This window comes from Anas platyrhynchos, chromosome Z (assembly GCF_047663525.1).
Source record: "Anas platyrhynchos isolate ZD024472 breed Pekin duck chromosome Z, IASCAAS_PekinDuck_T2T, whole genome shotgun sequence".
In the NCBI taxonomy this organism is placed as follows: domain Eukaryota; kingdom Metazoa; phylum Chordata; class Aves; order Anseriformes; family Anatidae; genus Anas; species Anas platyrhynchos.
In genome coordinates this window covers 81,500,056-81,513,184 of record NC_092621.1, presented here as the reverse complement: position 1 = coordinate 81,513,184, position 13,129 = coordinate 81,500,056, and the positions used below count along the sequence as shown (strand labels likewise).

The 13,129-nt window shown below is 34.8% G+C and overlaps 1 protein-coding gene across 22 annotated transcripts in view; it reads left to right on the top strand.

The window, feature by feature from the left end:
- Window positions 1-13,129, top strand: part of MEF2C (myocyte enhancer factor 2C) — a 140,511-nt gene that overhangs the window by 46,379 nt on the left and 81,003 nt on the right. Inside the window, exon 1 of one of the 22 annotated variants that reach the window (XM_072030649.1) lies at window positions 4,608-4,628. The exons of the other annotated variants lie outside the window; for them this stretch is intronic. The gene's annotated coding sequence lies outside the window, so the exon portion shown is untranslated. Of the gene's footprint in view, window positions 1-4,607; window positions 4,629-13,129 lie in introns of those variants that run through there. 22 annotated transcript variants of the gene reach the window in all.

Below are 13,129 nucleotides of genomic sequence, written 5' to 3'. Positions count from 1 at the left end.
CACACAGAACCCTGAATGATAGCAGGAAAAACAGATAATGCTTATAAGAAATAGCATCCCAATTATGCAGTTTCAGTAATTAAAATATTGCTGTGCAAAACTCGAGGAATAAAAATTATTGTTCAGAATAGGTAGCAGTCAGTGTCACAGTCAGAATTCTGTGTTGATAAAGCAACAGGCTTCATTTTCTATGCACATATATGTGAAAACTATTTAATCAAAGTATTTATTTAAAAGGTGGTTGCAGGTTACATTCTATCTCATGTTCGCCAATGTAAATGTGAAATAATGGAACTGGCTGCAGTCCAGATTTACTTATGGCTGTGCATTTGAATGGCCAGGATCACAGCGCTGGCTGTGGGGCTATCATACACAGTACTGTATTTTTTGAAGCAATAAGGATCTGCTGCATTTTCAGAGGAATGTCTTGACAACAAAGTGCATCAATGAAGGCCATCTCACTCACAATGAAGGTCTGTCTTCTAAAGTAGTACTAAAACAAAATAACTGTTGTGTTTTGGAAAGGGTCTTCGCTATTCACAGCACAACAGTCAGAACAGTAAATACTGCCTTAGCTCCCGGATCCCCCTAAGTTGTAAGTCCAAACCTGGAGGAAATACTATAATTAGGGTTAATGGGTTTTTGATTGTTTTGTTTTTTGGTTTGTTTTGGTTTGCTTTGTGTTTTTTTTTCTTCCTATATTTATATATATATATATGGTAACCATTATCAATGTAAACAAAAATTCAAAAACCCAGGCTGATATTTCTATTTAAAATGCAAAATTTTTATTTGTGACAGCTGCATTGGATCTTTAATCATATATTATCTTTATGGGAGCCTTTTTCTAACATATGTTAATTGGCTGTTTTCTGTGACAAATTATGAGCTCTTACTTTGATGAGGTTCAATTGCAATCATGTTGGAGTTGAGTACGTAGAGTTTCCAGCCCCCCCGGCTCTTTAAACCACTACAAACATCTGCACGTCACTGCAGTGCTGAGTAATGGCAGGATTTGGGTTGATCTGATTTCTGTACAGATTTTTTTCCACGGGATATTTTCAGCTCTTTGCACTAGTTCTGTTTCAGGGTTTGCTGTTTTTAGCAAAAGAATGATCTAAAATTAACATCTTGTAAGGGATTATTAGAATACAATGAGAAAAAAAATGTGAAACAGTGTACTCAAATCTTTTTTACTTTTCAGAAATTTCAGTGCTCCATTAGAAATTCTGCATCAACTGTTACTGCTTGTTGCAGTTCATATTTAGTGATGTCACATAGCATTCATGGGAGTAAATCTGATTCCTGCTCTTCTAAGTCAATATTTTTTTTAATTTCATAAAAACAACATTTGCAGTTATTTAGCAATTTATTTTACTTTTTGAAAAGTGGTTAGCATCACATTTTATTTTTTATTTTTTTACAAAGACAAGTTTGTTTCCAAGCTGGACAGGAAACATGTATAATTATGTTTTACATAAGCTTGCACATCTTCCTGCAAATAAAAGAACTATTGCATTGAAATTTAGTACATTTCAATCTCCTTTGTGTTTAAGGAATATTGTGAATGCATTTGTTCAGAATGTAAATTACGGAAATATAGAAAACATTTACCATAATTGAAATAGTATTGCTTTGAGCTTTTTTTTTTCCCTTTTACTTACTCCCTTGATGAAGTCTGTGCCCATGATCTTATCTTATATAGCAATTCATTAGAAATATTGAGATAGAAAATGTGTGCTGTTTTTTAATAAGTTATTACTCAAAGCTGTGCTCAAGGTGAATCTACAGAAACATAAGATCTAAGATACTTTAGTACAGAGAAAGCAGTCTGGTCATAAAATGGATGGAGCATCATCTTTTCAAAAACTGTGTCAAACAATATCAATTACATTGCAATTAATTTAGCAGAACATCATACAGCTCAGCTTTGACCTAAACCAAATGGCAGTGGATAAATCTGTCCCGTTTGTTCTTCAGAGAAAAGACAGGGGTTAAATTTCCAGGCAGGTGTTAGGGTTTAGAATAAGAAAAGCCAGATGTGTATGGAAGCTACTTCAGTCTCATGAGGCTGGTTTTAATTCAGCTGTATCCCTGGAGTATCACACAATCAATGAGTTCCAAATCCTGGGGCTACCTGCCTTTATGTGAAATCATGGGAACATTTTTTCACAGCATACTACTGAAAAAAAGTGAAAAATTAGAGCAGAAATTAAAGGTAAAAAAAGGTTAACCTCAGAAGTTAGTGTCACATTTCTTCAAGGTTTCTGAAATGAGAAGATGGTAACCCAATGGAAACGCTTGTAGAAAAGACTTATTTCTATAAGAAGAATTGTGAGTAATGTAAAACTCATAGCAAGGAGTTTGAATATATTAAAACATAGCAAGGAACATAATTTATTTCTCTAATCACTGCTTTTTGTAGGCAGTGTTTTAAAAGTAAGTATATATAGGTCACGTGCACATGGTGAAAGGTGTTAAAGCATTTCTTTTCCTTAAAAGCTGGATGAATTGAATCGGGGAGGGGTTTCAAAAGGATGATTTGGGGCATGATTTTCTTCCTTCAGTATAACTATAAAAGTAAGTTGATGAATTGTATCTTGAATTAGTCTACACAATAGCATTCAGTTCCACTTGATAAGATAAGCCTAATTGGCTTTCAGAAAAATAAAACAAGGTAAAGGAAGATGTACAAGTGAAAGAGAGGGCTTGGCACTTTATTGGATTTTGAGGCCTGTAAGCCATGTGTCTTAATTGGGGCCAGTTGGGATCATTTAATAATTGCTGTCAGAAGATCAAATTTAATTCTCTTTATAAAAAGACCACAGTGGGATAGAGTTAAACAAATTGTCGTCTGAGGTTTCAAATGAACGAAGCTTTAATTAGGTTGATTAGGATGCTGTAAGATAAAGAGGGTAAGAAACAGGAAATTGATGAATCTGCTGTGTACCATGTTGGACCTTATATGACAGTACTGTCAAATATCTTTATTTTAAGAAGATATGCATTAGCATAAAAGGTTATAGTGCTAGAACAACTTGTGTATATAAATGTTTGAGATATATAGGATAATTATAACTTTCTGAAATCAGTGATTTAAATACGGATATTATTATTTTTGTGGTCATAATCTTGCCCTTTACTTTGATAATTTTAAAATATGCCAAATGATTTGCTTACTAACTATTTTAAAGGGAAATTACAATATGTTTACTAAAAGCACTCAGAATTTCATTATCTTTTAATAAATATTCACCTTACTTTTCAGAACCTTTATGTGAACAAATCCCCAGGTTTCTTATCTCCAGGTTTCCAAGAGAAAAACTGAGTCAAAAATGAAGGTGACATGAAATATTTTTGGCAGGAAGAAGAGCACATCTCAGCTGTGTTTGTATCTCAATCTTAGATTCAATTCTTTATGCTATGCTGCATGATAATTTAGCCATAGATTTCTGTTTCTGAGAATATTTTTGTCAAAAATCACCTTGCATACCAATAGAGCTCAAAGAGTGTCACTTTTGAGAAAATGTAATGCATATTCAAGGCCACAAAAAAAAAAATTAGCTAATGTATCTTTGTGTTTATTGATTAAGGTTTTGTTTTGTTCTTCAGTATGCTCATAGGACAACAATAATACAAGCAATGTTGTCAATGATTTGTTTAGAAAAAACTGTTCATTCAAAACAGAAGAGACTGTCAAGCAAATTGCACTGTATTACCCTCTGCAAACTAAACATGTTTTATATATGTATTTTCTACTAATATCTGACAAAGATGTTGACTTTTAGCATTGGCTATTACCAAATATAATGTATTTTGCTTGTGTAAGAAATAAATAAATACAGCTGTATGTGTTAATGGAGCGGTTACAGATAGGGTTTGGAAGGCAGGGTGTGATGTTCACATGTGGCTTTTGCACTTGTACAGTGTTAGGTGTATCTCTGTGGTAAACACCTTCTATTTCAGTAGAGAATTTGCTTCTACAGGTCTTGATGTGAGAACGGTTAGGCTCCAATTCTGTGAAAAATTAGAAAAGATCTTCATGTGGACAGTACAAATTACTTACCTAATACAATTTTTAAAAACCAAAGGTGAACTGTAATGTGGTTGAATAGCACCATAAACTAGAAGGGGCTATTTACGCCTTTGTTACTGGTTCAAGGCGTATCTTCAGTATCTAAACTGGAGTTTTTTTAGCTCTTTATCATATCAAACTCTGCAGTGTGACATGTATCTTCTGTTCCACCATTCTCTTTCTCACTTAATATTGTTAACATAAACACACGTATTGCTTTCCCTTTTCAGCACCAGAAAGAAAAAAAAAGAAGAAAAAAAAAAAGGTAGAATATTCCATTAAGCCAGAACAACAGAAAATTTCTTCCTTAACAGATAATATAACTCAGGTTTTCTTTCAGGCACCTTGCTTATTTCTTGTCTCAAGGCATCTTTTTTTTCCTGATATAACAAACTCCTTGTTATCTTTTCCTATAGTACAGTCTGCTTTTGCATCTTTTCTGGTTCAAAATCAGTGAGAATCCAGTCTGGCAAGATGCTTCTTGGCAAGACACAGCCAGGAAGCAGAAAGCAAGTAGCCGCAGTGTATGAATGATGGGTGCTAGCAACAGCAGGTACAGCTAGTTTATATCATTTCTTGGTGGTCAGAACCTTCCTTTTTTCTAACGTATGTCTCATCCTAAACAAGCAAAATTCCATGCAGCAGACACTGGCAGACACTGGCCAATATGCACACGTCTTATCATGTAGCTCATAAGAGGTATCAGATTTTCATAATGACAATGTAACTGCTGTTTTGCTATACTGGTGCCACTGTACTTTTCTTCTTTTTGTTTCTTTTTTTTTTTTTTTTTTTTTAAAGAACAGGTGTATTCTGATTTCAGTAGTTTCTGCTTAAATTGTATGTATTTTGTGTATTTAAAAGCAGCAAACCATCCTAATTTAGGAGCTTTGTCATTAGAAAAAGATGTTTATTTCACAGACAGAGACAGTTCCTCACTGTCATTTAGTGAAATACAGGTGCATCCATTTTTTTATTAGCCTTATTATGTACCTGACATACATTTCATCTCCTTTTGTCCTTGGGAATAAATAAATAAATAAATGTCTGAGTGGGATTGGAAGCACTAACGTAGACTTTTCAGCTGTCATGGTCATCGGGAAGGTTGATATATTTCCTTCTTTCCCTTGCCTTTATTTATTTATTTATTTATTTACCAAGCCTGCAGCTGTCTCTGGGCAAGCAGTTCAGTCCAGGGAGTGTCAGAGCTTTTAATGCTCATATTTATCATATTAACATTTACACATAATGTATGAAAATTTAGTGGTTCGTCAGTTTTCCATATTGTGCAGTCTACTTTAGATTTTAGAACTATATTTAATTCTTCACAATTCTGGGAAGGTCAGGAATTAACATGAAAAGAGCATGTTTCTGGAAATGGATACACAAAAGAGAGAAGTAGGACATCTTTGTGTATGATCATTCCTGTCTAAGAAATGGATTGCTGGGGTGAATTACCCTAGGTTGCTTTAGAAAACTAATAAAAGTAATTATTTATTAAAGTTATGTGCTTAGGTCTATTTTGTAGAAAAAATCTGGTAATATAACTGTAGCTGGGATGGTGTAACATCGTAAATAGGAGAATGTTTGTATTAGATAATACAACTGGAAATAAAGGTGAGTTTTGGGTACCCTGAGGATCTAAACAACTCGTACAGCCTAAAGATGATTTATTTTTTCCAATTATGTTACTCAATATAATCAATTAATAGATATTACCTCTGCCTGGAAATCTTGTCAAACTTTTCCAGTGCTAATGATGGATCATTCCTTATATTTGCATTAGTACAAAGGGGTAGATCCACAAAAATCTGTCATTTTCTGGATTTAAAATTTCTACCTCAGAAGCAGTCCATTGTGACGTGTCAGTGATGGCTGTGGGTGACTGGTTACAACAGAGTACTTTTTTCAAAAATAAAAGGAACAAAACCATTAGATATTTACAAGATTTGGTCAGAATTTGAGGATCGTCTGTGGCTTTCAGACACCTACTTGAAGTCCTTCACATTTGATTGCTTCAGCTCCCTGTCAGGAAGCTGAAATGTGCAGCCAGCACCCACATTAGGGGTTATCAGTAAGAGATACTGCCCCTTCTGGGCTTGAATAGTTATCCAAATTCACAGAGTTATGGGTTGCTTATGAGTTATGGGACAAGGAAACTTGCAAGGGACTAAAATAATTCCTTGATACTGTCTCTTTACAAGTTTGGTTTTTTTTTGTTTTTTTTTTGTTTTTTTTTTTTTATATCTCTAAATGTAGAAAGACTTGAGAATTAATGTGCGTTATCAGGTATTGATGCGCAGCTCACAGTATGAGCTCCCCTCTTCATCATTGGTATCTCCAAACATGTTTCTGTTTTAGTTTTACTTAATAGTTCTGTTCTTATATTTTCTATAACTGAGCTGTCTTCCAATATATCTCAGTTTTCAGCTTCTTTTCATGGTCATAAATCAAGACTCCATAAAACAATCCTGAACATATTTTATTTGTTGCCTTTTATTGAAGTATCCAGGTCTATAAGATCAGAGAAGTTATGCTCACCAGCAGTAAGCCTACTCACTCTGTCTTCTTTCATCTTCCAACCATTACTTAAACAACACTTAAAATAGCAACACCACAAGCAACACTTTGCAGGCAGAAAAAAAAAAAAAATAAGCTATACAACCATACCATATTTATACAGTTTTTCTGTCAAGGTTTTTCCCATTACTAATCCAAAACAGTTTTACTTGAATCCAAGCTGTACCTTGATAATTTTTGTCACTTTCTTTGCTCAAGTTGCAGAGTGTTTCTTTTTATCAACCCCTTCAAAACATTTCTTATAGAATCTGTTTTCTGGCAGAGGCCCATATATTTTCTTATAATGAGGAAGTTATTCATACCTTGGGTTTTGTTTTTCAGTTATGCACTGATGTTCTCAGCTTAAAGATAGTTTCATCCTGGTTTTTGTCTCCATTCTATATGATCCTTCCTAATTTTCAGTGTAGTCCTTCAACCAAATACAGTGCTCACTCATTTGCTTGCTTAGTATTTTAAAAAGACTTTTGTTTCTTATGCTTTGGCCTTTTAAATCATGTCACAGAATTCCAGTTTATAAAACCTTGTTTTCTCTAAAAATTAAATTTTTAATTAGCAAAAGTGCAAGATATCACTTTTCTAAATGATTTTGGGGTTTCTACAACCCTAATCTTTGTTCCTCCTCACAAAGATGAAGTGGTGGTGCAGCACAAACTTAGAATAGCAGAACTCAGCTTTTGTTACAAATTGCCATGCCCTTTGAGTAAGAAAGGGAGGATTGAAATTCCTTTGGAGCATGTTGGATGAAGAAGGTCTGTGTAGTCTGAACAAGTCCACTTGTTTTACCCAGAATTCTCGTGTCTCCTCCATATATTCTCTCTATTGCTTCAGTACTGATCATTGATCACAGCTCAGACGGCCGTCTCCAGCTCTTTTGTCTAAGTGTATGAACCAAGTTTATTGCAATTCAGCAAATTATGAAGTACTCAAACATCTTTTCCAATAACAAAGAATAATTCAGAAAATCAGACCTTATTTTCTTCAATTGAAGTGTATCTAAAGTTTTGTGCCATCTGTATCAGATTTCCAGGTACTTGTACCTGGGTTTAGACTCAAAATTACAGTACATAATTTCTTCAAGAAATACGTGGAATTGTCCCCTGTTTCTTAAAAGCCATTGTGGAGATTTATGTTCCTTACCACAGACTTTCTCACATACAAGCAATGGTAACAAATCTGTAAATCTAGACCTTAACCACAGCTAGAGATTACTTACAGGTTATACGATGACTTAGCTCTAGAAATCTTAGACTTTTCTTGTAAAAAGCCAACACCCTCCAAAACTCTTTACTCACAAACTGTAAACATGAATATCTTCTTTAAGTATAGCTAAATCAAGAACAAAGTAGTTCCAAGGCACCTCTACAAAACAAAAGATGGTAAATCTTAGCCTGTTGAACACTGAAATGATTCCTCTGCTCCTCCAGACAGTTCTATGGAGGACTGAACTGGTAAAACACTTCTCCTGGTATTTAGTAGACATCTATTAGCTATAATGCCATGCAATCAAAATATTATTTCAAAACTATTCAGAATTCCAGCTGAAATTCCAACAGTCCAATTTCCCTGCTTAATTTTCAGACAGGTTCACTTTCCTAGTCACTGTCTCCATTTGAGACAAATTTAAGTGCTTCAGCTTTCAATCCTTTATTCCCTTGTACAATTAGCTTGTTTGATTTGATAAACTTGAGCCAGTCTCCCAAACACTTCAAGGATCCTATTCCATTTTTATTGGTCAGACTCCCATTATATCTGTCTAGGTACCCAAAGATTTGCCATGAACCTAATCATGAACCTGTAAGCTTTTCCTTCATGATACTTGTTTTTCTTTCCAATTTTGTGGTGGATAGACACTGAAATATCACCTGCAAGTCACTGTAGATTTAAAATCAACTTTTTCTGAGTATGCTTTCTTTTAGAATTCTAGCATTTCACTTAATTGCTTTCCTTAAAATATGCATTACTGTATATGTTCTTTGCTTTTCAAATCAAATATTCCTCGTCATCTATTCCATTTAAAAAAAAAGAAAAAAAAAAAAGAAAAAAAAAAGTTGTAAACTAGCCAAATCTTTCTTTCTTTTTCAAGCATAGCAGGCACATATCTCTTCTTATTGGGCTGCAGGCAATCAGTTTTCATCTAGATTACCAGTGTTTGCTTCCTCTTTCGGTGCACTGCTGCAAGGAATGACTCACTGTCTGTAGCAAATTCCACAATCCTTCGGAAGGCCTTTGGCCCTCCTTCCGTGAATCTTTATCAGCATATCCAGGGCTGATACAGTATGTGTGCACCATTCAGAAAGCCATCCTCTGTGCCTGACGGACAACTCTCAGCACAATCTCTGGAAGGTGGGCTAGAGTCACTCTTCTCCTTCTGACTTAGGTGTGGATCAGCTGAAACTCATAGGCAGCTGCAGACTCCACTTTCAGAATCCAGATACCAGTCCTTTCAGAAGTAGTGTCTGTGGTATGAGAAGGTAGGACCACTGTTAGGGAGTATCATCCTCTCGGCTATTTTGGCAATGATGCTGAGTTTGCCCAGACAAGCTTTTCAGGCGAACCTCACAAAACTATAACAACTGAAACTCCTGCACCCATATTGCATAAGTTTTTGCTCTATGAGATAACTTGGTACAGTATTTGAGTTGTAGGCTACAGTGACCACAGCTGTCAGATTCAAGGGATCCAAAGTATTCATTTAACTCCAAATTTAAAAAATCTGAAAATGCCAGACATTCTCATGTCTCTTCCTCTTGGCCATATAACTAACTAATGGTATCAGTTACAAGACAACAAATCAGTTGAAAAAGAAGAATTTTCTGAAATTCATTACTAAATTTTCAGTATAATGGGAATAAATCAAATTATAAGTAAATATGAATGTCAATGGGGGAAAAAAAAAAAAAAAGAAGAAAAAAAAAAGAGAGAAACGGAGATCTCCTGAAGACAAGACCTAAAAATAAACACATTCTACTATCATTTAAGCATAAATAAATACATAAATACAGGAAATATCTGTTAGAGAAAAGAATCTTAAAAATTCAGCAAATGATTTCAAAATCAGTAGCAAAATTAATGAAATATGCATTCATATCAAATAATTCAACTTTTCAGTAAAACTTTCAATTAATAATTTAAATGCAGAGATTTATTTTGCTGTTTGCAAGTTTATGAACTTTTTAATCCTGGATTAATGCAGAACTTCATTCCCCTTGATTTGTTCTCTGTTGTAAATTAAACTTGCATCATCAATTAGGGGGAAGGCTGAGTTTGTTTTCTGAAGTACCTTTTTGTTTTAGTATAGATAAATTACAAGATGTATGAGCATTGGTACTTAAAGATTACAAATATTTTCTCTATCTGTGGTCTTTTTCAGTTTGACATACTCTGTCCTGAGTAGTCAATAGTATTTCATCTGCTATATTACATCCATTATGGCCTAAATGTTTGTTTCATGCAAAATGCATGATCTCTTGAGAGTTAAATTTAGTAGATTAAAATGAACTCCCTTCCGCATCTTTTAATGTGGCAATCTGGCCATAAGATCAAAACACATAAATGTAGGTTATGTTTAATTTCTAAATCAGAATGTTGTGGACAGATGTTTGAAACCTTAAGATGACTCAGATTCATTTGTTGCATGGCTTTCTGCCTGGATAACCATACCATAGATTGTGCCATTTCTGCTTTACTGATGTATTACTGTGGTGATGACATATATAATTTTATCATAACGTTTCTGTTAATGGGCCAAACTGTGTCCTCTGTAATGACTCTGCAACCAAACCACATTAAATGTGAAGGACTACTTCTATCTTGGATATAATATCAGCTAATCTCAGTAGGATAACATGAGAGATGAACATTACTTTCGCTCTTTTCTGTATTTATTGCAAGTTTATCTGGCTCAAGGTGACAGACCCAAAATGAGCAGTGACTTTATTTGATGTAGTATGCCCAGTTGTTTCTTTACGGTCTTTGTCTGCATATGGGCCTTGGTCAGCTAAGGCTTTTACAGGTAATATTTCAGTGACCATTTCATTTAAAGTATGTATTCCCTGCTGTGTATTTTCATGGTTATGTTGCATTTTTTGCAGCTAATTTTTCATTAAGCAAATAGCTGATGTATTCATGGTGCATCTAGATTTTTATTTATAATCTGATTCAAAACTCTTTTGAATAAACAGAAGGGCTTGCACACAAAGCTTTCATAGACTTTGAAGTGACTTTTGTCTTAAGATTGGAGAGAGAACAGGGACAGCATTTTTTTGTTTTTTTTTTGTTTGCTTCCTTACATGATGAAAATAAAAAAAAATTGGTTTGGTTCTTTAGTTTTAAACTAACCCATTCAGAATGCAAGCTACATAATGGAACAGGTAAATCTTGATGATGAGTTTGTTTCTTCTGTAAAGCAACCATGAAAATACTAAGCCCCCACACCTTTCAATTTAGCTGTTCTCTGGCCACCTTCTTGTTTATAAATTAAATACTGTGACTCTCCTGTTTTGATACTCCTTATTGCCCCTGGTGTGCCTTGTTCAAAGAACTCTATCTGGGGTGTTGCAGCAAAGCAGATTCAGACAGTTCTGCTCGGAGAAGGAAGTGGAGAGTTTTGGTTCCCATTTTGCACTTCTGGAACAGTTTAGGGAAGGAAGCACCTTTACACCTTTTATTGTTTGTGGTTGCTGACATCATATCCTTCCCTGCCCGCTCTGTGCGTGTTTCCTGCCATTCTATCAAGATTCTTCTGTGTTGCAGAGAAGGGATAGTGTGTGTGCATGTGTGTGTGTGTGCGCGCGCATGTGTATGTCTGTGCACGAGCATTTGCAAAGAGAGACAGGAGCAGTCGAACGGTCTGCTGCATTTGTCCATTAGTCTTTTTCACCCTTCTCAAATCTCAGATCAATATTCTGTCAGCTATCACAGCCTCTGCCAAATCATATAGTGAACAGAAGCCCGCCAAAAATGAAGTTCCTCTTTTTGTAAGCAGTCTGATTTTTTTTTTTCCATGTTTGGGTTTGCAAAAAGAAAAAAATGCTGAAGACTGTAGCACTATAGCATGTAACTATGTGTTTCTTTAAATACAAACTGCTTGCATGTAACCATGTCATTAAGTTGGAAGGTCTCTTTTATGTGGACAGTTACTTCAACAAAGCTTCTGGAATTATTTTAAGTTCTTTTTTAGATAATGAAAGCTTGCAAGTATTATTGAGTCATGTAGGATCTTCAACTTTTCTAGCTAGTGTGCTTTATTTATATTAGGGAAATACAATTTATCAGTTAATGGAAACTGAATAATTGATACTGTAGTGTTTAATCCTGCAGGAACTTTCAAAAAGTGTTAGAAGCATTGGTGAAGTCCTAAAGCAGCTATAGGGATTTGTTGGTCTCGACAGTTCTTTGCATTCTGTTAGACTCGGAAGTCACCAACCTTTGAAGGTTATAACCCTTGAATCAGATGTCTAGATTCACTCATCTGAATCCAATTGATTTGGAATCAGACCAGCTATCTGCTTTATGTATGCACGTGTGCAAATGTATGTGCTGAAGACACAATTAGAACTATAGGCAAACACATATTAAGCATAGCATGTAGAGCAGTATGTGTTGGTACGTATATATGTTTATAAAGAGGAGGACAGAGATACAGGAAACTACAGCATTCTCAGATTGTTTCTAGTAGCAGTATAAATAGCAGGAGTTATAGTTTGTTGTTGTTGTTTTTTTTTTTCCTTAAAAAAAAAAAAAAAAAAAGAAAGAAAAAAGAAAAAAGAAAAAAAAAGAAATATATTTGCCAGACAAACTGAATACCTTTCATTTGGAATTAGACTAGTAAGCAAAAAGCAAATGGAGAGAGATTTTTTTCAATGCAAGAAAACATAACCTGCTGCCTGTTAAAGCAGAAACATGTTTCTTTGCAAACTGTATATCAGATACATATGATCTAACACATTCTGTTTTCTCCTTCAGTTTCTCTCAGACTGTATGATAATATTTAATAACAAAGACATCCTTGCTCCTACATCTTTGTCTACCTGCACATCCACTGCCACTTTAGATAAAGTTAGTGTGGTTAGTGGATTATTCCAGGCAACGAAGAACAAAATTCAACCATTCAACTGTTTTATGAATTATTTTAAGACAACATTGTGTAGATTGTAGGACTTGTTATGGTTCTGACTTTAAACCCTCTATAAATGTTTTTGTTGAATGTGGAATTAAAATGTATTTTGTTGAATATGGAACTGATAAATGTGTGGGAAGGACTCAACATATAGCTCCTTCACTAAAATTTGTCCTTCCTGGTCAATTTTCTCAGCATTCAGTGATTTTCTCTGAACTCACTCAGCATCGGCATCTTGATCTAGAAAGCAGCTCTCATCCTTGCTAACCCTGTCACCACTGCTCTAATCTGTCCACCGTGACCTTCCACCTTGAAGTGAATAAGAGCTTAGGCAGGCGTAGCACTGTAAGCCGATA